Source organism: Melospiza melodia, chromosome Z (assembly GCF_035770615.1).
Source record: "Melospiza melodia melodia isolate bMelMel2 chromosome Z, bMelMel2.pri, whole genome shotgun sequence".
NCBI lineage: Eukaryota > Metazoa > Chordata > Aves > Passeriformes > Passerellidae > Melospiza > Melospiza melodia.
Genome location: NC_086226.1, coordinates 12,216,981 through 12,241,523, shown reverse-complemented (window position 1 = coordinate 12,241,523; position 24,543 = coordinate 12,216,981). Strand labels below are relative to the sequence as shown.

General features: G+C 42.7%; 1 long non-coding RNA gene across 1 annotated transcript in view; it reads right to left on the bottom strand.

Annotated features, from left to right (window-relative positions):
* Nucleotides 1–24,543, bottom strand: part of LOC134431995 (uncharacterized) — a 32,497-nt gene that overhangs the window by 5,319 nt on the left and 2,635 nt on the right. Inside the window, exon 2 of the long non-coding RNA XR_010031180.1 lies at nucleotides 2,239–2,365. This is a non-coding gene — a long non-coding RNA (uncharacterized LOC134431995). The remainder of the gene's footprint in view (nucleotides 1–2,238; nucleotides 2,366–24,543) is intronic.

The window sequence follows — 24,543 nt, the reverse complement described above, 5'->3', positions numbered from 1 at the left end:
GGATATCTCTTCCTTTCACAATATCCATTTCTCTTCACAAAATATTCGGGGGTTTAATTAAACAGATTCTAGCCTGTCAATGGTTTTTATAATTGCAGAAAGCTCCCTGATTACCACAGCCCTTACAAAAGGGAAAAACTTCTCAGACAGGAATAAGAGGAATAAGACTGAAAACTCACAGATTTCTGACCTGCTAAACAGAGTACTAAAAACTGGATCTACTAAACTATGGGGTCTTCATATAACAAAAGTTAATTTGATTTAATGCAAGATCTATTAATTATATTTTATAAGATTCCTTCTTATAAAAAATAAAGAAAAGAAAAAATATCAAAGGTTTTACCAGTAATTACTCGTTCTCTGAAACTGAAGAAGAGAACCTGTGCGAGGAGGAGGAGGAGGAAGAGAAATTGGAGAGATAAGCCAGGGAAAATCTTGGAAAAAAAATGCAAAGGAAGTGGTAAAGAAAGAGTTTTCAAAAGGATCCTTACACACTTCCCTGTAAACATCTTCCTCTTTGTTATTATTGGCTAAAAACTGATTCCAGCCCTGTAGTACAGCATGAAAAGTTTATGAAGAATTATAAGTCAAAAATTGCAGCGAAGAAAATGCAGAATTTCAAGTAGGATTCAGTCTAAATAGAAACATTTTCCTCTCTGATAGGTTTAAAATTTTGTCATTCCATGGCCTTACTAACACTTCAGCAATGTGGCATTTTGTGCCATACTTAGTAACAGGGCAGGAAGAAGGAGGCTGCCAGTAACAACACTGAAGAAAGGACATGTCTTCTCTCAAAGCATCTGGTGTTCAGAGTTTGTTTAGGACCTCCAGCCAAAGTCCCTTGTGGCACTGAGGCCTTGTCCATCAATGCCATTAGGTTTCTGATCTCTTTGGGGAAGGGAGACTGGCAGTCATGTCTAATCCCTCCCAAAGACATGTTTTCCTATGCAGCCTTTTGAGCCGTCAAGCCCCGAGCCAGACCTTTCTATAGCAACAAAGCACAGTGGGAGTCATGCCTTCTGGAGGCTTGGAAGGGCAGGAAGGGAGACATGCCAGTGTCTCTCTATTTATACCCCCAGAGCCTGTGAGGAGACTGGCGGGGCACGAGGGCCAGGGCCAGCGAGGGATTCCGTGCAGAGCTGGTGTTGCTGGCAGCTCCGGGCCCGGAGTGCTCTGCCCGAGCTAACTGCAGCTCCGTGCAAACTACAGCTCGCGCACTTTGCCAGGGTTTTAAGGCAGATAAATTAAGATATACGGGAAGCGAAGGGATCATGTGTTTTGTTAATCAATACGGACCACATGGTGTTTTCAATGGCTTAGTGAAGCAACACAAAATAATCCAATAATTGCGCAGTTTAAAAAATTCCACATGTTCCAGCCTGAAACAACCGGAAACCCACTGAAGAGGCTACCAAAACTGCCCACAGAAATGGACAACTAAAGGATGACCAGCTGTGTGCAATAAAGGCATGTATTTTATACTAACAAAACCAATTTATTATACAAGGGAAAATATTTATTTGATCTAGATCTGCATAACATCTGATAAATATTTCTTAGTACATCAAGTTTTTCCCAAATGAGTCAATGTTAAGTGTTATTAATGTGCATAAATACCATTTAAAAAATCAGATTTGTTTCTGGAAGCCAGGAAGGGAAAAAAAACCAAACCAAGAACAATCCTTTATAAAGAGAAGAATAACCTGTTTAAAGCATGGCTCAAGATCCAAGAAAAAGAAAATACATTTAATGACAAGACAAATCTGTTAGCATTTTATTGAGATAAAGCAAAATTTACTCCTATACCTTCCAAAATGTGAATATCTGTTAGGTAGGTCACTAGAAACACAGAAAAGTGGTTCTAACTTTACTTTTGGGGCATTTCTTAATTTTCCCCATGGAAAAATATAACCTTTCCATTTCTGAGATGTTTTCAGCAGATTATTTAATTTATATTTCTCTTCTTTAATGCAGCCCAGAGCAGTCAAACCTAATTTTGACTGTCCCATTTCTGGGAGCTTGACTCAAAGAGCTCTGCAGCACCTCAGAACCACTGTATTGCCACACCTCAAAACAGTCATGGATCATGCCCTCATCCTCGACTGCCCTCTGGAGAAAGGCAGGGTAGTGAAAGGTGAAGTCAAATCTGGGTTTACGCCTTTGTGTTGACAAATTTCAGAGAGCTCTGAATTAAGCCCTTAACTGAAATATATTTCTGATTAATTATTACTAACTTACATTCTTCCTTCATGTGCTCATATTTTAGATATTCTCTGGCAGAAACTTGGTATCTCTGATCAGTTGATTCATGAAGTTCATTTTAGTTTTCATTTTTCAAATCTGGCTGAGGGCTGCAGAGTTTTTCCTAGGAAAGAAAACAAAAAGCACTGTCTCTAAAGGGGACCTAGAAAAGTTGCCAATGGATGAGTATGTTGGCCCCATGAGCAGCCCTTATCCTCATGAACAGCTCTTGAAGTTTGGTCCTACCCATCATGCTCCCTGCTCGGCCTTGAACAAGTCCAGAACTACTTGCTGTAAATGCAAGAGTAATAGCACAGCAGTAGACAGATGGAGGCATGATCTACTCCTTATGAGAGGTCTTATTCCAGTCCATAATTGTTAGCAGAAATAATAAATATGAAGCTATTTATTACACAATGTAGCATTTTGTCAACCTAAATCTTTTTCTTTCTTTTTTTTTTTCCTGCTTCATCTTAATTAGTACCTGGCCTTTACCATCTGCTGAAGAGAGATATGACAGCAAACACCAGATTATCTTCACAAGTATCTGATACAGCTAACTGCTTCATGTCAGAATTGCCTAAAATGTTTTTTCTCCGAAGGAAATGATAAATCACAGCTCCTCGTTTTTCAGTACACGTTCCAAGGCAATGGTTTCCAAACTGTTTTGGACCTTGCCCCACTGCTAACTCTCAGCATTGCTTACACGCCATCAATCGCCATTACTGTCAAGCACCCCGCCGAGCTCCCAGGGAGCGTGTGCCAGCTTCGCTCCGTGCCCTCGCCGGCCACCGCGGGCACAACCTCCCACAAACCTGCTGGGAAACAGGCTCACATGCGCACGCCACAGGACAGACACAATCTCCCCTCACATCTTAAGAGGGAGATCTGAGGCACAAGAAAATTTCTATCTACCCTTAAGTCCCAAAAGAGGACAAGGAATAAATGACAGCCCAGTGTTCAGGTGACAGCTCATTGATACTTCCTCTTCTCATGCTGAAAGATTCATGACAAAATGCTTTTGTTTCTGCAGAGCACAGTACAGAGTCATAGAATTATCAAGGTTGGAAAAGCCCTATATTATCAGTGAACCATTAACCTATCAGTACCAGGGCCACCACTAAACTGTTCCCCACCTAGACATTTTTTGAACACTTCCAGGAATGGTGATTCCACTGGCCTGTTCCAATGTCTGACCATCTTCACAGTGAAAAAATTTTTCATAACATCCAATCTAAACCTCCTCTAGTACAGCTTGAGACCATCTTATCTCAACCTGCCCCTTATTATCTCAGAGGAGAGACTGACCCTCCCCTCATTAGACCCTCCTTTCAGTGAGTTATTGAGTGATAAGGTCTCCCCTGAGTCTCTTCTTCTCCAGGCTAAACATCCCCATCTCCCTCATCTCTCCTCACCAGACTTGGTCTCCAGACCTTCCCCAGCTCCATTGTCTTTCTCTGGACTCTCCAGCCCCTCAGTGTCTTTCATGCAGTGAGGGACAGAACTGGACAGGGCTCAAGATGTGACCTCTCCAGTACTCAGCACAGAGGGACAGTCACTGGTGCCCTGCTCCTGCTGCCGACACCATTGCTGATCCAGGCCAGGTGCCTTTGGCTTTCCTGGCCACCTGGCTCATTCCTGGCTCATGTGTGCCACTCTCAGCCAGCACTCCCAGGTCCTTTCCCAACAGGCTGCTTTCCAACTGCTCTGGCAGTACTTTAGTACTGCACGGAGTTGTTGTGACCCACAACAAGCAAAAGTTCAAAAATTGGAAAGCCTCTGGTAGGAGGAGTCTACTGAGGTAGTCAAAACAAGGGTTGAGGTGCATGGAAGGGACATAAAGAGTACAAGTTTATACACCTTTCTCACATCTCCCTGCATGCTTGCAAAGCTCATGCTGAATGTGTACTTTTTTAAACCAACAGGAAGTTTCCAAAGGTGCTGGTTTGTCCCAGATACTCAGCCACTTCAATAAAGCATCATCCCCATCACAGCACTGGCCCCAGCTGTCCCACTCCTGCACACTGTCCCTCGTAGGACTGCACTTTCCCTTCATGGGTCAGTGCCAGCAGCTCCAAAGAGCTGAACAAGACACTTGATTCCCTTGATTCAGTGACCATGAATGTCCTCAAACACCTGGACTCGACTCTCCTGTCCTGGAAATCAAGGGGTTGGTGCTTGAATTCTGTGAAAACAACACTGAAGTCTGCTCAAGAGTCTCAAACCCTCCTGACTGGACTCGTGGAAAGATGAAGGGTTTGCATTATGTGCCTGCTTTATGGCTAAAACCCAATGTTTTTTTTCTATGGTCAATGTCAAAACTTGAAAATTATGTATATGCTCAAAGAGAGGAGACACAGGGAGTTTCTTTACAGCTGGCTGACTGAGGATTTTAACTTTCTGGCCTACAGTCAACAGAGCATCTACCCGTCCTTGTGAAGCTATAAGTGTGTCATCAGGATACCACATGCTTTGATAATTACTCTAGTGGGTATTAAAGTTAATCCTGGGCTGTATAGATCACTTACAAAACACAATAAGTGAACCAGAAATCCTTATGTGAGACAGTAATGAAATCAACGTCTCAAAGTGCCAGCACGTCTTTGACACGTCCGGCGTAAACTGGAACCCAAAATTCCTGCCTAGAGCAGCCAGTCAGGAATCCAACTGTTCTGCGATTATGAAATCTGAGGCATGGCAGAGCAGCTTATGTCAGATCTACTGCACACCCATAAGCCTTAAACCAAGACTTGTGAATATAACCCATGCCTTTCCAGGATTGTGAGAAGGGTCATGAGCAACTGGTGAAATTTCAGACTGAAATAGCTAATGCATCATTCAGTGGACCCAGCTCTTCTTCCTTTAAAGACCAGACACCCATCCCAGATGCACTGGTCCTACCCAGTTATTTTCCCAGCCTGAAATCTCTTGTTCTGCAGAAAGCCTAGAGAAAAAACATTTTAGGTTTTCTGAAACTTGGACTAAGTTAAAGCCACCTCTGTGAGAATGGTGGAGAGGAAAAGTTATCCATCCTTCACACCTTACTGCTCTCCTTTGCTCTGTCCCTGCAACAGCTGGTATATTATCGTGTTCTCACAATAACTTCTCAATATATTTTCCCTGTTTTACTGGTGAAAGTGCCAAGTGAACAAAATAGTAGTTCTCAGTTTAGTCCTCAGTCAATTTAGTCCTCAGTGAACTAAATAATAATAGCAAACAGCTTGTTCCTTTAACACCTCCTTTGGATCAGTATTTTCTCTATCTTCCCCACATCTGTGTATTATTCTGCACTGGATATTATACTCAATACAGAAGGTGGCCTCTAGCACTGGCTAACAGAAGGCACCAAGTATCAATACTAAATATGAGCACCTACTGCCACCACAGCTCTCTAGTGCTGGAACAACACTTAATTTAAAATTGCTTTAAAACTGAAGAACTTTAATAATTAGGTAGCAATACTAGAAAGTAGTTTTATGCATCCTGAGTCATCTGCAGACATGTAATTATCATCTTTGCTTAAAGATCTCCAAGCAGCTGCCTCTGCTGTGCAGGATTCACCATGTGCTCTGGAAACAGTATTCAGTAATAATCCTTTCTGTATCCCCGGTTAGGTGCAAGAACCTTCTCTTATTTTCACATGAAACTTTTAAGTAACAGTGGGTAGCCCAAAGTAGCAGAAGATGTTTGGAGGGTATCAGTTCTATCTGTGTTTAAACTGGCTCAAATCAGCTCCAACATCTTGACCACTGTCTTTGGGGTATTAGTTTTGCCTAAGTCCAGGAAATATAAAATGCTATGACTTAAAGGTAGGTAGGTGAAATTTCCTCAAAGACCAGGAGTAAAATCCTGGGTGCCTCAATATTCCCTACTCCACACGTATGGCTCTTTCTCTGGTCTTATTCTCCCCATAATTAAGCACACAGAAAGATCCACATCTTAAAAAAAAATACATCTCCTTGCTCAAATAAGGTATTTTACAAGAAGAGTGTCTCACCAAGCAAATAAAGAAAACATAGCAGAATCTAATTTCAGGAAAATTATGAGACTTCCTGGGCAACACAAGATGGAACAGAGTTCACCTACCATAAACTCTCTTAGAACCACAGGAGGCAAAGGTCTGTAGGTTTCTGGGCTGTTTAGGTGGCCTGGAAAGGCCCAGGGTGGCCTTGGACAGCCCGCGCTTCAAAGGACGAGAAGAGGCTTCAGATCTTTTCTCGGTCTCGGTGTTTATTAATTGTTTATCTAAAAGATTTTCTCTTGGCCCGACAGAGGTCTGCCCAGCAGCCAGCCATGAGCACACTGAGAGCCCCCGGGGGGGTCACCTATCTTTATACTCGAAATTACGTATACAATATTTATCATTTTTCCCCGATACCTTTTACCCTTATTAACCAGTGCACTTTTAGTAATAACCAATCCCAAAGTGCCAACATCACCACAGAAGATGGAGGCCAAGAAGAAGAAGAAGAAGGACAGGACACGCCCCAATTCCTCCATCTTACTTCTTTAGACCCCCCTGTACAGAAATCCTAAACCCTGTGTTTCATACTATAATTAACTTATCCCTTCACCATTCACCCCAGTGAAATCCTCCCATCCTCATACAGGTGTCGTCTCCCGTGCAGGATCAAAGTCCAGCCACCAGACACTTCTGGCAACATTCCAGGACTCCCGAGCCCCCCAAGGGTGGTCTCGGTCACTCTGCACATCAGTCCTGAGGCGCTGAGATCCCACAAAGGTCAAGCCCAAGCCCAGACTGTGGAAAAGGTGAGAATTTGGAGAGGACACAGCTGTCTGGGCATCAGCTGGGGTGGCTGAAGCAGGCAGTGGCCTTTGGGAGCAGAAGAGGAGATGCATCATCCCAGTGGTGCACCCTGTTGCTGTAGGAGCTAGTAAGGAATTACAATTTCCACCCTAGATTATATACAATGGGTGCATCCACCCTTATCTAGCAAGCAGAAGATGTGTTCTTTCAAAAGTGATACATTCATTAGGCACCCAAGAAGGTAGACCTCTGTTTTTAATGTTTAAATTCTTTTTAAAAAGGAGTGTGATTCCTGATTTCAGACATGGCTCTAAGAATTTAGAAGGTTTGGAGTTTTATTTCTTGTATTTCATATGCAAACAGGAGTTGGAACAGGCTTAAAATTTTCTGTTTGGTTAAGCCTAAGAGTCTTTTAAACCATGTCCCCTGACAGTGTTATTTCCACTGCCTTTAATAATTTTAATCAGGCTGATTATCCTATTCTTTAGGTTTGAAGGGGAGGTAATTCTCAGTGATCTCTGAGTTTCAGTGCCACTAAGACTAAACAGTTATTAATATTAATCCAAACAAGCCCTAAAGCCCCTTCAAACTAAGCTTAAAACCACAGCAAATAGACAAATTAGCAGGAACATTGGAATTAAATGGCTATTTTGGTTAGAATGTCAAACTGAGAGGACAGGAAATAAATCTTCATAAATCCTTAAACGGGAAGTTAAAAGAGTTATGTAGGTAGTTACAAATCATATGAGCAAATTTTTGCCTGCAGCAGTAAAATCAAATTTCAGTTGGATATACATTTTAGTAGTGAAGCAAATTACTGTTTATGTCTAGATCACAATCTCAAGGCTAGCAAAGGCTTCCTCCCTACATTTCTGTTGCATGAACACTAATCGGTTTCCTTCTGCCTCCCCACAGAAATTATAGACTCCAAGTCAATCTTTGACAGAAATGTCTAGCAGTTTGCTCACCCAGATGTACGTGTATGTGTGTATATATATATATATATATATATATGTATATATATATATATATATATATCACAGCTTAATTTCTCTGAAACTTGTCACAAAATGGAACACAAAAATTTCAGTCTGAAGTTAGGCCTGTAGAAACTAAAGAGATTAACCTTGCTCCCCATGCAAGGCTTTTGCAGGAATTTGTAGGCTCAGGACAGCACCAAGACAGATAGCTTTATTTCCCTTCCCAAGAAAACGTATTGTCCTAAATATCAGGCCTTCAGCTTGGTGTTTGCCCTCAGCTGTGCTCTCCACAGTATCTCTGCTGGAGGCTCCTGAAGTGTGAAATATACCTTGGATTTGTACAAGAATTGTACCATCCAGGCAGTTTCCTAAAAACTGCTGAGCCAGAAGTTACTCTAAAATAGTACATGTGATCACAATAAATGCAGTCAAAGCAATAGAAAGGAATTTGTGAAGCCATCTCTGAATCTTCCCCTCTGGAACAGGTGATCAGAGCATACATTTGCTATTACTAACACCTGGTAGAACCTCTAAAAATCCATAATCCACAATTCCCTTGGCAACCACATTCACACATCCACTTTCTCTGGGCTACCTGTGCCAGCGTCTCACCAACCCCACTGCAAAACAATTTGTTCCATATGTCCAATCTAAACCTACCCTCTTTCACTTTAAAACTATCAGACCTTGTGCTGTCACTTCAGGCCCTGATAAAAAGCCTGTCTTTCTTATATGCCCACTGTGTTGGCTGAAGATCCTCTCAGCCTGTCCACTTTTGCCCTTGCCTGTGCACCCTTAGATTACTTTGAGGAAATTATTATTCCCCTCCTAGCTACAACTGTTCTCCTGCGTAGATGTGACTGCGTGTATCCCATCCCTCTCACGCACCACCCCAAAAGTCAAACTCTGATTCATATCCTTTCCCAGGGGCTACTTTAAAAATTCCTGGCCATGATTGCCATGGGAAGACTGTTTGCCTTCAGGCCATGAAAAAAAGTTTTGTTACCCTGTGTATTTTTACATGGTCTGCCTGCCTGACTTTCAGAAATAATAGCAATCATTCACTTTGGGGCTGCTTCATAGGAAAATAGTTTGGCAAAAGTAAGTGCCAAGTGGAAAACAGATGCTAAAATTAGTTGGCTGGTTCCCCAGCCACCTATGGCTCCGTTAGAAGGTGCACATAGCTGGTGTGGTCATCCTTGCAGCACTGGGGCTCTGTATCAGTCCAGCGTAGCCAGCTGCTTCCCTATTTTCTACACTTGTCAAATCAGGGTGCAAATTTGTCTTTCTCAGGGCTAAATAGACAGTGTCCTGAGTTACTGATGACTGAGATCTCTTTCTCCAGTTTTCTGTAAAGGGATGAGTTGTAAAGATCCAAGCAAGACTGGCTCATTTTAAATGAGCCACTCTCCACACGTACACACTTCAATGGGCAACCATGAACTTTAGAGGGATTTTTGGGCAGGCCTGGAACATTATTACTGTATGAAAATTATTTCATAAAAGTGAAATCACACTTGAAAGTACTCACGTCCTCCTTCTCCAGCTCTCGCTCCATTCAGTTGAGTTTTGCGCACAGCAGGAAGTGATTCAGAAAATAATGGTTTTCTGCGGTGACGCGATCTGGAAAAGCACCAACTAAATTGTACCACATCAGTCAGTGCTCACTTACAACCTCCCCAAAGCAGATGCAGGCAGAGGCAAAGCACTCTGCTCTGGAGGAGTTCCTGGTACAAGACTTCACAGGAAAGCAGTAGCATTGATCCCATCGTCTGAAGCCATCTACTCTGGACAATTTTAGTTTTACCCTCTTTATTTAGTGAGGGAGAAAAGACACTCAGCTGACCTCTCGGTAAGCCAGGGAGAGGCTCTTTCTTACCCCTGCAGGAAGGATAAAGCTTTGCAGCATGAGAAACACTGCTTTACTTATGTCCTTCTGCATAAATCAAAAGAAAAATGTTATGCAAATACATCCTACACTACCACAGATATAACCAAAATATAACTTACTATTGGAAGATATAATTTTAGGTCTTGTACTCAGCATATATTAGAACATACAGTTCTGCATATTTTCATCATTTTCTTGATTCACAGATGAACAGCAAACTTCAGAAATGTTATTTTTAGGGGGAAGAGACGCAGACAGACAATTTCACATTGATCTGTAGAAGACAAAAATACATTCATGGCTTTTTAAATAATTATCTAAGTATTACATCTGCTCTAAGTCCACAGTTAAAAGTTAAGGGACAGAACTGCAGTTACCAGTGGCTTCCCAGTAACTGAGGTGACTTACACGGCTTATGCAGGGAGAAGAACTTAACATTTCTTTGTGTTTAGGTATAAGGAAGGAAGGATGCAGGCTCTGGCAGTTCTTTGTACTCATCTACTGCTAAGATCTAGCCCAACAGCCAGCAGCTGGGGCAGACAAGGTAAAAAATCTTCAAGAGTGCCACACATGCAAGCACTGGGTGCCCAGACTGGGATACCACAAGAAAATTACTTTTTCAGCTCATACAGGTCTTTCGTCTGTCTTTGCTCCTCAAGCTACTCTTGGCTGCAATCATAAAGATTATGTCATTGTAGATTTTCATGGAGTTGTCTTTTTCCTCCCAGCCCATTTTTTCATTAGCCTTGTTCGTTATCTACCATCTGTCTCTTCTTTTTCCTCCTGATCTGACTGTTGTGGTTATTACTAGAAAACTTCTTCATTCCATAACAGGCATTTGAACAATTGTCTGCATTATTTACTTTGGGAATTCCAGTAGTCCAAAAATAAAAGGATCAGATTCTGATACTGGCTAAGCTTATGTAAGCCTGGAATAACTCCACTGATTTGAGGAGAATTTGCCTGGATTTACATTGGTATGAGTAAGATCGAAACCTGGCCCAGAGTTTCTATTTCTTCAGTCACATTAGAATTCAACAATCAGGCAACCCTGGATGCTAATAGTTTGACTAAAACTGCAGACGGGGTTTTTCAGAGAGGCTGGCACTTTATGGTCTTTTCCAGCTATGGAATATCAGCTGTCTCTCCCAGGACACTTCTGTTGTGTGAAGAAATTTAAACTTTCAACTTAAATTCCTATTCAAAAGTTAAAGCTGCTACTAAAGAGTTGCTATAATTTTTTAATCAGCAGCCTACTAGTGGTTTGGGCTCCAAATCTCGTGTGTAACAGCTATACACTGGCTGTAGGTTTTGCTGAACTTGCCCTTTGAGGATCACTTGCAAACACCCAAGGGGTGTTTATATCCCAAGGGACACAAACTGGCTTTGCTGTAAATAAGAATTGGGCATTTCACATGTAGCGTTTATTTTGCTGTTTATTGTCAGCAATTCTCTGCACAACACTGAATTCATCTTCTGCATGCAGTTTCTGGCTTCTGCTATTGAGACTTTTGTCCTGTGTTGGCTTTGCTTGTCTCAGGGCGTGCTACCCTGGCAGTGGCACCAGGGGTGCATCACCAGCCTTGCCTTGTGGCTCTTCATCACACACAATTTCCCTGAGGGCAGCAGCAATTTTCCTGCAAGTGCTGGCTGTGGACATCAAGGGCTCTCACACTGCGGGGTCACTATGCACAGCAGGCTCTAACACTGCACAATTGAATGCCACGGAAGCCACTGGAGCACCATCAGACTGTAGGTCAGCAGAGTTTGGGTAGCAGCTCATTCATCCCATTGCATTATGTAAGGCATGGTGGCTGCCCATCATTGTAGCACTGGGTGATAGCCCCCGTAAGAAAATTCTTTTTCTCCCTGCTGGTTTATTCAAAGCACTTTGAAATCAGTGGAAAGCCAATGACACCCTGCAATTTTTATTTTAGCTGACTGGCACAGCCATCTTCAGAGTTTAAATCAAGAAACTTACTGTAGCTGAAACTATCTAAACCGAGATCCATCAACATGGTAATATCATTTTTAGCTTGCTGCCTGAGGGCACATAACTGACATTTTGTCTATATAAAGTATTGGCGTTCCTCATATGTCAGAGTTTAAACCACAGAAAGAATCTTCTGGCAGATTCTAACAGAAGTTCCCAGAGGCAGCTGAAACAGTCTATTATCTGTGCGTGCCTGTGTTGACTAAAAGTTACACACGGGCTGCACTCCACTGTCCAGCAAGCAAGACACAATGCCAGCCTTATCCCTGCAGCACTTCAGAGCAGGAGCATCAGGGCTGCTTTCCCACATCCATCACAGGAGCAGCTGCCCTCTGCCAAGCCCAGCAGGAGCTGCACAGGGAGCATACCCTCACCACAGCTCTGGAAGTTCACCACACCGCTCCAGCCACTTGACAAAAGGAGCTAGGATTGTATGGAGATGGGAGAACACCGTGACAGGTCACCTACCAAATTATTTTAAAATGTTAGGGACTGGTAGAAAATCCATGAAGCAGCTTGTGCTGGAAGTACCAAGTATGCTCCTAACATCTTACACTTGTTTTTTTTTTTATTTTCCATTCAAAGACAGCCTAAGGCCTGGGAGGAGTGGAATTTTTCATCTATACTGGTTTCTTAGGGCTGCTTGAATGAGCTCTTTTTAGAGTTTGGAGCTTGTTTTTCAAATCCTCACTTTCATACTTGTAAAGTTAGGATGTAAATAATAAAAGCCATGCTCTGCTCTCACCAGAGAGAGCAGTGTTTATCCTTGCGCTAGTTTTTATAGGAAGAGCTTGAACGTCTGTTTGCACTAGTAAGTTCTGTGATTTTAATTATGAGAAAACTAGTCAATGTAATGGCTCGTTTTGGCTCTTCCATTTAGAACCCCATGAGATTAAAATGAGCAGAAAGTGTCTGTTTAATTAAGCCTTTCTCCCCAAGTCAAAACAGCAATGTTTTAGAACAAATGGATCTCTGTTATTAAGACCAGGGTTTCATTAAGGTTTTTTGTGTACAACACTTTAAGTCATACCAGAGCTCTAGCTACTGTTCTTCTGGCATTAAAAACAAACAACAAAACAGTCTTACAGTTACCCTGAATTTAATTTAGATACATAATAAATTGTATGTGTGTTCTCAGTGAGGTTTAATGCCAAGAAAGATTTGCCACCACTTAGTCCCTGGCTCATGGTTGCAATCAGTCCCTACAGATAAAGCAGTTAAGAATGTGGAAAGCTTAGCTATATTCACTGGGAGGAGACTAATGCTTGTTTGTGCTTTGCTCCATTTCTTTATATTCATCAGATTCATACCTCTTAGTAGATATCTTGTTTCAAGTTTTAGGCAAACTTGGCGCTGAGAAATTCCTGTTTTACCAGGCAGTTTTCCATATTCTGGTCAAACACCACAGAACAGTGCGATAACTTTTTCTGTAGGTGTATATCCTCACGTGCAATAAAATACTTAGTTGAGATGCACAGCATTTTTCCCATTGTTCAGAGCTGTGGCTCTGTTTTCTGCCTGTTCCAGTATTACATAGCTGCTGCCCTTCCTCCGCAAACATTAAGTTCATCTTGAGGGTAGGCTCAAGTGGTTGACCTATAACAAAGTAAACACACGTAGCTCAATCAGATGAGCTCAACGCATGCTTGTGTGAGGTTGCTTGACAGTCTGGGGTCTGTGAAACAAAATGTGTAGCTGCAGCAGTGCAAGCTGCTCCAGAGGAGAATAGTTTACATGAAGGCAAAGCAGAATTTAGATTAATATCCTCCGGGGTACATTGATGTTGCAACCTAGTCAGGGATCACTCACCTCGCAGAGCTTCAATTCACAGCCCCCAGGGTGGTGAAAACCACGCTGTCTGCTCGCTTGAGCACTCCTTCCTTGCCCATCTTTAGGAACTATCCTGGGCTATTTCCTGCTCTAGTCATGTTCTCAGCAGCACCAAGGCTGGGCACATAAGAGAGGGAAGAAATGAAAGTTCTAGAGGCTGTCCACAGCCCCATCCACAATAAAGGGGAGGTCATCTCCCAGGGTCTAGTAGGAAACACTCAAGTGTAGTTCCACTTTTCTCTCCAAAGCCACTGACTCACGAGCAAAAAAACAAATATAAAAAACTGTAGTAGAATGGATCCACGAGTCACACTAACAGTTCTGTGGCAAGGCTGGAAGTCCCCTGCCCAACCCAGCTTGGCCCTGTGCTCCAGTCCCACCTCACACCCATTCCAGCTGTACCAACCATGTGCCCCTTCTCAGACATTCCCTTCTCCCCCTCCCAGACACCCCAGGTCTGGCTTTGCTCATGCCAAGGGGACTGAAACATCATGGTATTTGCAGCCATGGTAGTGTTCTCCCCACTCCTGTGTCCTCTCCTTTTTCCCTTTCTAACTGTATTCACCTGCAGCATCTGTGCCATGTTGCAAAACTCAGTATACATTTTGGTGCTTTTAGCATATGAAAGTAAAAATTAAAAATTCCTGCACACACAATGGGACAGTTTGAAGAGACAAAATTCAAATTCCGCCTGCATTTAATAGAGAGCCAAATTTTCAAGCACCAGTTTCCTCTGCAATTCCTTGGGTAGGAAACCAAGCACACATGTCACTGTCTGCAAGGCAGCACCATGTCTAAGCACATCAAGCTTAGATGCAGATAAGAATTTACTCCAAGATAGTTGCAAATGAAAGTGGAAATCTCTCATGACAAAACTAATTCCATTTTTTATACGGCATAAGCGATCACATCAGGCTCAAAATTTGTTCACAGTAATTCAACATCCCGTATACTGAGTGATGACTGTACTTCTGGTAAACTTCAAAAGGAAAAGGTCAGTAACTTGTATGGAATAATTATTCCCTGCATGCAGAAAACAGCTGTTTTCACCATCTAGAGTCAGTACATGTCACTGGTCCCTTGTCTGCAGAAGGGTTCCTTCTGTATATAGAGTTGATCAAAATGCAGATGTGAACACCATTCATATCTAAACGGAGCTTCTTTTTACTTTTCATTTCTCTTTTCCTTCAAGAATTTCCCATCACAGTGTAAAATTACTACGATGTGATTGTTGGTGGTATAATATTTCAAACCCACCAGAAGTTAAGATTCCAGCTCAAAAGCGAATCTAAGTTAACTCATTTTTGAAACAGAGCTTTTCTGGCAGGAAACCTTGGGGTAAACCACGGGCTAATGACCACAGCCAACAATCAAGGACTCCAGCTTCTCTAGCACACTCCTCAGGCCTAGCATTCAAGGTCTGACTGAAACGCCTAAAAGAGAACGAATCCTCTCTTCAAACACACAAAACATATTGTTAAGTTCAATACATAAAATAGACAATATCCTAATAGCAGCTATATTGTCTATCTCATCTGCTTCCTATGTCTTTGTGTAGTAAGAGAAGCCTGGCCCAGGATGAGAACTCCAGGGCTCACCCTGCAAAGGGGCAGAGGGTCCTGCTCCCACAGCAGTGGGGCAGAGCAGCCTCTCTCGTGCCCTTCAGGTGCTGTTTATTCCTGCTCTCAACAGCAGCAGTGGTGTGCCGACAGTGTTACCAAAACTGTTTTGACTTGCTGCAGAAGGAATAAACAAACTCACTGGATTGGGAACTACACCTCTCAACAAAATCCATCCTGCAACTCCTGTGGCATTACCAGGCTCCTCTCTGCACTCCTCTGTATTTTAGAGGGAGGGGGGGAACATGGGAACACATGTGTGAGCATGTGCATTATTCTGGAATTTAGGTTCAGAGCATTCAGCAATTCACATTGTCACTGGAAACATAACTGTTGAATTTCTAACAGCTTGGAATCAACTGAGAGTTAAAGGTCAGTTTGTATCAGGTTTTCTCTTTAATGAGTAAAACTTAAGTGCTCAAAAATATGTCTCATCCAAATGAATGTATTAAATCCAGCAGGTTTATTTCAGAGCAGCCATGCTTTGAAAACTGTAAGCATGATAGTTACTGTCCTATCATAAGGAAAACAAAACCCAAGTACTGTCCTGAGGGGTTTTCAGGATTTTATCACCTACACATAAGTCAAACATTCTTTTAAAGGAATTGCCTTAAAAATAGAAAAGTTATTTTAATCAAACTCCTGGACTGCAATATCTTGTCACCTGTGCCCAGCAATAGAACTCTTTTTTCCTTTAATAGCCATTTTTTCTTAAAACATCCTGATCACAAACGACCTTTGGTTTTTTAATAAAAACACAATGGAACAACTTAGTCCTGCTCCTCCTCAGGTCAGTGGGAAACCTGCCCCTCCTTGCAGCACAGAGCATCTCAGCCTGTGCATGCACAGGCTCTGCTCTGCAAAGCCACTCATTTCACCCCCCAAAAGGAGTTCATGGACAAGGGGGGGCTCTCAGCCCCTCTGAGGACCAGGGCCAAGAGATGCTTTCCAAATGATCCACAATAGAACGGCTCGGCATGCAGCAGCCAGCTGACAGACGAGAGTCCTGTGGGAACGGAGCTCTGGGCTCTGATTTACAGAGTGAAAGGGCAGCAGTATCTCTGGCATCTTTGGGCAGAGACTTTCAGGGATGAGGCAGCAGCTGCCCAGTCTGCATAAATTTATGAACGGGTGAGACAAGCAGGCTACTATCTGCTGGCCCTTTGGAGAATGAAAGGTGTGACCAGATTGCACAAAGAGCTCAGGTTCACACCCTGAAGGGCTGCATAGAGTCTGTGGAAAGCAAACTACCTCAAAGGATATACTGAAACCAAATGTAAGCAAAGATGCACAGTAGTGTTCAGTAGTGGCTGGTGGAGCCCTGGAAGCATGTGCAAAACAAATTATGGCAATTTTTTTCTATGCAATAAACCAGCATGAAAGGCATTACAGTTTAAAGTGTCTATAAACAAACTGTTGTCAGGGAAAGGTGCACAGGCAAAATAGCTTTTTGTTAATCCACCTTAGTCTAGAGAATATCTCAACTAAATCTAAAGATACTTTGTGTAAATAGCTATGAGATCTCTTTACTTTTGTTTTGGAGTTTATTTTACTTGCTTTGATATTTATGTTTTACCATGGCACTTTTGTACAAAAATTACTAATTAAATCACCTCAGGCAATAGCTAGGAGATGCAACACTTACTTGACTTGCAAAAATTATCAGATGCTGAATATAATTTAAAAATATCTAATCAAAGAATTTACAATTATGTTGTAAGGAAGACACTTCAGCCAGCTTAATTTATTACAAGATACCCAGACAAGATAAATACGGAATATAGTATTTCAAATGGCAGGGCTGCAGGAAAGACAGTGCTGATACTTCTGAAAAGGTTAAAGTTAGAGCTCATCCCAGGAAAAAACAATGACATTGGTTTTTCAGTGGTTTTCATTGGTTTTTCAATGATTTCATTGGTTTTCTCAACCATTTACTCTTGCCCCTGCAACTATGCTTCTCTGGCAAAGTTTCTTAAGAAACACAACCTAAGAGAGAAGATGGGCAGAAGAGTGAAGATTCCCAAGCAATTGCTGGAAGTGTAATCAAGAGTAGGTTTCCAGATCATCTAGTCACTGATACAGCGTAGAGGAAGAATAAGAATTTTAAAACAAAGCAGCTTACGAATAACACCTAGTACCACACCAAAACACAAAACATTCCTCTGAAAAGCATGAAGAGATGTAAAAGCAGAAGCCCAAAAGACACACAATAACCTGAAGTGTGACTCCCAAAGGAGAACCTGAAAGGCATCAAGGGGATGAAGGGGCTCAGGTGAGCAAGGATCCTTGAGCAAGTCAAGGGGCTTCAAGAGTTTCCACACTCAGGGCAGCAAAAAATTACATTCCAACCCAGAGGAAGTCCTAGACCACAGAGAAAAAAATGTAACTCACAACAAACAAGAGCCAGCTCGTCTGAACACTGTCCCAGGGTCCTTGTGCTGTCAGTCTAAAAAGAGTCATTAGAGACTTAACAATTTTCTACATTTCAGGGACTTAATTACAGTCTTATTCTCTATGCAGAAGTCTAGGATTAGGTGTCTTCCCAAACAAAATACCACGAATACAGCTGCTTACAAAACATACCGTGTTTTACACTAGGGTTTAATATTACCATTAATGACCACAGATGACAGTAAAACTTGCCTATTAACCAAACTTTCAGATAATTTCCAGAAACTAATCAGCCATTTCAGACAGATCATTATCTTTGCAGTCACTCTCCCTCTTCACAGATTGCAAGTCACAGAAAAACTCTTGCATGGAGGACTGCTCAAATTGTGTGTGCCAAGTTAACTCTAAATCTTTCAGGAAAACAGATATAGCTGTGATGAAGCCAAGGGGGTGAACTACTCCCATGTGTTTCTCATTTCCTAGTCAGCACAATCTGCAGTAGAAACACAGAGAGCAGACTGAAAAATGCAGAGTTTGTTTCAGCTTTGGTGCTTGTACAGACACTTATGGGGAGTGCAGCTGCTGAAAAATGAAGGCATTTCTCTTCCCTTTGCCTGTCAGACAGGTGATGACATCCCAAGGAACCTTACCTGAGAGATTGCACACTCACAACACCACTGTTAGCATTTGTCTTCTCTGGTGTCATCGGCTCTGCAATAATTCATTAAACTTGGTGATCATTAAATGCTTTCTGCTACGCTCAGGGCCTTTGCCCTTGCCTTTTCCCATGCACCTGTGCTGCCTTTCCCCTGGAGCCAGGGAGCAAGCCAAGATCCACGTTTCTCCTTAGGCTGTATCTTCTTCTGTGAGGAGCTGCCTGCAAATTTCTGCCAAGAAAACCTGGCAGAACTGAGACCAGAAGAAGCACAACTAAGTCCCTCAGGCCTTTGTACTGTGGGGAACTATGGAGGAAGGAATATCTGTGTCTATATGCGTGTGCAGGGTAGGCACAGAGCAAGGGCTGGACAAGAGGAGCATTTATCCCAGGGCACTGCTCAGAGGCAAACCCTTAGGCCAGAACCCCCTCAGAAATTAGGACAGCAAGTCATTCCCAGCAGTGGAAGTTTTGGGGAGGGAGCGGCTCTCTAAAGCAGAGGGCACTGAGAGTCAAGTGTGTGTGTTTCTGCAGGGATGCAAGTGTTTACAGCAGCCAGCCCAGAATGCAGAACCCATGCTGTGTGTGAAAAACAAGCCCCTGAGGACTCTGCCAACGTCTGTCCAAGCACGGGGAAACAGGTCCTCTCTAGCCTGCCCTCACCCAAGCCTGCTCAGCCGAGATGCCTCCTTCATGAGGCATCTCAGGTCACGTCTGGTTTCCTCCAACACCAGTGACGACACACAAACTGGTGCTCATCTCTCAGGCAGGCCAGATTGCTCCCTGCAGAGGCTGTACCCTTCATGAAATACTGAAAAGGCATCTGGCAAACTGGTTTCTCACTTGGGCATCTAAACTGCCTGACAAAAATTAGGCAGAGGGGAATTAACTCACAGTACCTCTCCTAACGTCTTTGAGTGGGAATTTCCCAAAATAAAGCAACATCAAAAGGGTGAGAGGGTTCAAGAAGATCAGCGTTAAGCATCTGTGTGTATTTACCCTAATTCCATTCCTCTGGTCCCTATCTCTCATCAAAAAACAAAAAAACACTAACAAAAAAAAAAAAAAAACAAAAAAAAAAAAACAAAAAACCTCACTGCAGAGGAAACTCATTAAGGTCTGTACCTTGTTACAAAGTGGGGAATGTGCTAAGGACTATTGGAATTTCCATAAAGGCAACAGAGATGAAATTTTGCGTTCAGGAGATTCAGTACCAAACAGTTATTTGAGTTTGGGGTTTTTTTCTGCGCCTTTTTGTTTTGGAGGAGCATGTAAATGTCACGGATTTGGCTTTGCTCTTTAATTGAAAGGTGGGGGAGGGCAACAGTGCGAGTGTTGGGGTTTTGTTTTTGTTCAGATTAGTGCTTTGTCTTACACTGCCAGCACAGAGGTAAGCGCTGGAGCTGTGAGCAGAGAGGAGTGGCACCTGCACCTTCCATTCCCATGATCCAAGGAGCAGCAACAGCCCTGCTGGCACCTGGGCACGAGCCCTCCCTGTCTCTGATGGAGGCATCATTGAAGAACAAAGGCTGGCAGAGGAGGGGACAGCAGGTTTTAAACACAGAAGGGAAGTTATTAAGCACAGAAGGGAGAAGCAGTGGATGGAAGGGGCACTCAGAGTGGGTGGCAGGGGCTGCTTGCAGCACATGGAGAGAGTGAAACAGGGAAAGCTGCAGGATGGGAAAGTGAGAGCTGCTGTGGCCATCCCAACACTGTCAAGTGTCAAGGAGCATTGAAAGAGCAAAACATCACTGAAATTTTGACAAGGTACTGGGACCAGAATTGGGCTTGTGTCCTGGGTTGTCGGGAAGAGAAGGCCCCTTCACTTCAGGAGCAGATGGTTTGGTACCCTGGATTGTTTCTGAATTAAGGATTCTGTTGATGTTTTGGGATGAACTGGCTTGATGTCAAAAACTACCTTGATCAACTCTTCCCCAGATTTTCCTCATATGTTATACTGTTCTGAAACAAGACTCCTGCTCCTATAGCAAAAGATGATTCTGATGTTTTTTCCTGAACAAACAAAGCAAGTGTTCATTTCCACTTTACAAATTCAAGTCTGGCTTTGAAAATTCCAAGAAAAGAAATTAATGGATCTGAATTAACAGCCTTTAACAGCCCCCACCATAATATCACACGTTCTCCCTGAGGAGACCTGCCAGTTTTTCCCCAGGTCCTTTCTAAAGGTCCTAGAAGAAAAATGCAAAGGGAAACATAATTAAGGAAAGCTGTGGGGAAATTACCCTTTTACTGATTTCCAGCAAAATTAATTCCTTGGGATGTGACCTAATAATTATATAATCTTTATTCTTGCACTAGAGTGAACACATTCCTATAAAAATAAAGGATTTATCTTTGTTTCCATTTCTCATTTCCATTCCCCCAGGCAAACCATAAGTTCTGGAAAGCCTGATACAGACTCTCAGGTGAGATTCTTTATGGAAAGAGTGATGTTGGGAGAGGATCTGAAAACAGGCAGATGGGAAGAAAGGGGTTGACTTGACCAAAGGCAATAATAATTTTGCACAGGAAATAGTTTGTGTGCAAACTGGAGCCATCTCTCATCCAGCAGCACCACGCTGACTCTGGAAGCAACCAATCACTCAGGAAATTGTCACAATGAAGTCAAGGAAGTACTGCTGGAGTAAGAAGAGCAGACAGAGCTCCCAGTATTGATTTTGTATTAACTTTTATGGGAGAAGATACCTCGAAAACTTTGAGGGAAATTTACCAACAGTTATCCAAGAAGCCTTGTAGCATCCTACCATCCCAAGACAGACAATATAATTTTGGGGTTTCTTGCAAATTTTAATGTTTCTGCCAGTTTTTTGGACTGACCACATCTTTCTGGTAAAAATGGCTAATCATACTTGGGATTCTTTCGTACCTTCTCGCATTTTCCACCTTCCACCATGACTCACCTCTACATTTCTCTATTTCAGTTTTCTGTCTCTTCACTTCCCCTGCACAAAAGCAGTGAAAATCTAACTTCAAACTGAGACACGCAGAGATTCAGGAACCAATTCTGCAAGAAGCTTCAACGTGTCTAAGTATGTGTGCTAGCCATCCTTGGCTCAAAGTCAACCCTTCACCTCAGTGCTGAGCTGAGATCCTGACCCTGACCTCCAGACTGACTTCTCTGAAGCTCACACACATCATTGCAGCTCTGACTCTCACTAACTGTGGGGAGCTCAGGGGTGTGGGCAAGATCATGCAGGTACAGTTCCCCCACACTTTTCCTTGCTATGGGAGAGAGGTCTATGTCAAATTCATGCAGAGATTTCATGAAAAACAAGGCAAGAGTGCTCTTACTGAGGGATTGTAAAAGTACCCTGGAATAAATAAAATGTGCCAGTTTGCATTTTCATCCCAGACTACAGCCCCGAGAAATTTTAAGGACTTTTTTTGCTAGCTGCTGAAGATTTTCATATGGGTAAGTTCACAACTTCATAAATCATTGTTATGCTTATTTTGCCCGTGAGCTATTTTCTCTGAATTTGCAACAAGACGTAAAGTTTCTGCTCTGTTATAGTGTAATCATAATTGTATCTTTCTGAACACAGAGACCAAATAAATGCTTCTAGTTTCAGCAGTAGCAAAGTTTTCCCAACATAAGCCAGTATGTTGAAGAAATACAAGCTCATAACTAGCACACAATATAATCAGTTTATTTTAAAAATGAAAAAAACACTACCATAACTCCACATTTGCAAGGAGAAGAAAAAGTATCCATTAATTGTCACTACATGGTGATTCACATATAAGCAAGAAGCTGAAGATTTATAGCCCAGTTGTTCTCATAACCAACCCTAGTGACAATGTCTCTCTGCTCATCCTATCAGAAACATCTGCCTAGCCACCAGAGCTAGGGATAACCACTGCTATCTGACATTCCAGTGGTTTACAAGGACAATGCACTCACAGCTGTAAAACTGCTACAAGCAAACAGCTAAATACTCTGCTGGATGCACCACAGCCATTCAGACTACTCAGATGTTTCCTTCTATCCTTAGTAACAAGCTAACATGGATCTTGATCCAAAAGGATCAAGCTTCTGCTGCTTATCTCATAACATTTGATGGAGTTTGGTGTATGGGTTTTTGAGGCTTTTTTTGGTTTTTTTTTTTTTTTTGACAGCTTTTCCTGGCAGAACTTACAAGCTAAGGAATACTTCTAAAAAACCTTCCTTGTGCCTTGTGCCAGCGCCTGACAGCAGAGCTCAAATACAGAAATACAGAAAAAGCCCTTGGGAGAGAGAATCCAAAGAGTAAAGCTCACCACTTTTGCAAAGTGTCACTGCTGGTTCCACTTCTCCCCCTGCATGGCTTGCTCCTCTTGGCTGCTTTCAGCACAGATTAGTAACCTTCAACCCTGACAAATATGTTGCCCTCATGCTTTTATGATCTCATAATCTCTCAGAAGGTGCCACATTCTGAGATTAAATACACCAGAATCCCAGTAGCAGCATAATAGAGATGCAGCTGTGATTAATGCCAATTAAAACAGTAGCAGCATGTGACAGCTGTTACAATTACCGTTAATTAGCAAGTTTTAAACCCTCTCTTATCAGGCTCCACTTCAAAAGCATGCGACTACAATAGGTCATGAGTTCATGATTCCTTAGTCCTTTGAATGACTTTCTGCCAGAGAACTACTACATGAAAGGCTTTACCAGTAAAGCTTTGCATGATCTGTTGGTATTTCCCTGGAAAATGGCTCGTAAAGAATAAAGGAACTTCAGCTATGGGGCGAATTTGGGCACAGGACACTGCCCAGATGAACTCTTAACCACAGTTTGCTTACAGTGTTGCCCACAGCATGTTAAATTCCACCTATAAATATACAAGTTAAACAATCCGAGTAGGTCTCTACAATAAAGTTGCACAAATATCAGTAGAAAGAGAAGGTTGCTCTTAAACCCTGCTTGCCACATCTCACAGCAATTTTAGAAACTGGGTATCTTCTCCCCTTCTCCCACCACAACAAGAAGTGAGGCCCTGCTTAGGACTTGTTTCCATTGCACTGGGAGGTCTGCCTGAAGCACGTGCAGACACACTGGCTGCACCTATCCCAGGAAAATAAACATTGCAGGGATGCTGCCAGGCCCAACCATTGATGCTATCACCCTGGTAGAACAGTCACTGGCATGCTGGGACCAGGAAACATCATTCCACATAGGTGCAGGAGTCGGCAGGGGCCAGGAGGCACACCCTGCAGCCACCCCCTGTGGCAGGAGTGAGGAGGATGTGGGCAAAAGGCAGCAGTTAGCCCCCAGGCCAAAGCACAGACCTTGGCACTGCTCACAATAATAATTTCAATAAACACTGCAATTAGGGATGGCTTTAACTATATTGCTTGAGCAGGCTATCTGGGCTCCAGCACAAGGTGGGCACGTCTCAGGCCCCAACAAACCTGCTCTAGCCAGGCAGCTGCCACATTTTCACTCCAGTTGTTACCTAAATCAGTGTCTCACCCCTTGCCCACCAGTTAAGTCATGATAATACACATCCCATGGGATGCAGGAAAGGCAGGTCCAGTGTTGGATGTCAGTGCAGACCAGAACAGCCACCCATGTCCCCAGAATGATGAATTCACTACAAGCCTTAATCATCTTAAATAAAAAAGAAAGGGAATTAATCCTCAAAGCTCTTTCAGGCAATGGCCAGAGGCTGCAGGGATCTCCTGCAGGCCTAGGGATGGCCAAGGGCATTGACATCGCACAGGAGCAGGCAGATGTGGCCCACGGCACAGCTGCTTCCCCAGCCTGCAGCCCTTGGTGCCTGTTCCTGGCACTTGGATGACTTCCCAGGGCACTTGCTTCAACAACAGCACCGTCTCCTCTGTTACCAATACCAAAGAAGCCACCTCTTACTGCCTGAGCAGTCATACCGCGACTAGGAAATCATGTTTCATACTTCAAAGGTAACTTAGAAATTACAGTATGGAGCGCTTGACATCTTAAGAGATCTATACATCATGTTGACACATATAAACAAAAAATGAGACCATACTGCATAATATCAAGCAGCTTTTTAGCTTGTTTTAAAAGAGGCAACATTTACAATGTAAAGACACACTTTATTTAGGTCTGAATGGGTCATTTTTCTCTTCCTGCTTTTTTTTTTCCTGACAGCAGACATTCTTTTTTTTTTTTCTTCACCAAAAAGAGTTTTAT